Below are 971 nucleotides of genomic sequence, written 5' to 3'. Positions count from 1 at the left end.
GATGATTAGTGAGGTTGAACATTTCTTCATGTGTTTGTTGGCTGCTCGGATGTCTTCCTTTGTGAAGTGTCTATTCATATCTTTTGCCCATTTTATAATGAGGTTGTTTGTTTTTTTCTTTTCAGCACGTTTGAATTCCGTGTACATCCAGGATGTTAAGCCTTTGTCGGACCTGAAGTTGGCAAATACTTTTTCCCAGTCTGTAGGCTGTCTCCCTGCTCTCTTGATGGTTTCTTTGGCTTTGCAGAAGCTTGTCAGTTTAATAAGGTCCCATTTATCTATTTTCTCTCTTATGAGCTGTGGGTTTTGGGTTTTGTTCAGGAATTGGATGCCAGTTCCGATTTCCATGAGGGTTTTTCCTTCATTTTCTAAGGTTCTTATGGTTTGAGGTTTTACATTTAGGTCTCTGATCCATTTGGAATTAACCTTTGTACATGGAGATAGATAGGGGTCCTGTTTCAATTTTCTGCATGTGGTCAGCCAGTTTTCCTAGCACCACTTACTGAATAGGTTCTCCTCTCCCCAGTGGTAGGTGGTGGATGATTTGTCAAAGATGAGTTGGTTGAGAAATTGAGGTTTTGCTTCTGGGATCTCAATTCTATTCCATTGATCTATATGCCTGTTCCTATACCAATACCAAGCTGTTTTGATGATTGTAGCCTTATAGTAAAGTCTGGTAGTGTGATACCACCTGCTTTGTTTTTTTTTGCTGAGGATTGTTCTGGCTATTCTTGGACGTTTGTGTTTCCATATGAATTCCTGGATTGTTTTTTCTAGGTCTGAGAAGAATGTTGCTGGTAATTTGATGGGTATTGCATTGAATTTGTAGATTGCCTTAGGTAAGATGGACATCTTCACAATGTTGATTCTTCCGATCTGTAAAGGCTTAACATCCTGGATCTACAAGGAACTGAAATGTACTGAAAAGAAGAAAACAAACAACCCCATTATAAAATGGGCAAAAGACATGA

Source organism: Carlito syrichta, unplaced genomic scaffold (assembly GCF_000164805.1).
Source record: "Carlito syrichta isolate Samal-C Ts95f unplaced genomic scaffold, Tarsius_syrichta-2.0.1 Scaffold96420, whole genome shotgun sequence".
Lineage (NCBI taxonomy): Eukaryota > Metazoa > Chordata > Mammalia > Primates > Tarsiidae > Carlito > Carlito syrichta.
Note: the sequence above shows the minus strand (reverse complement) of the source record.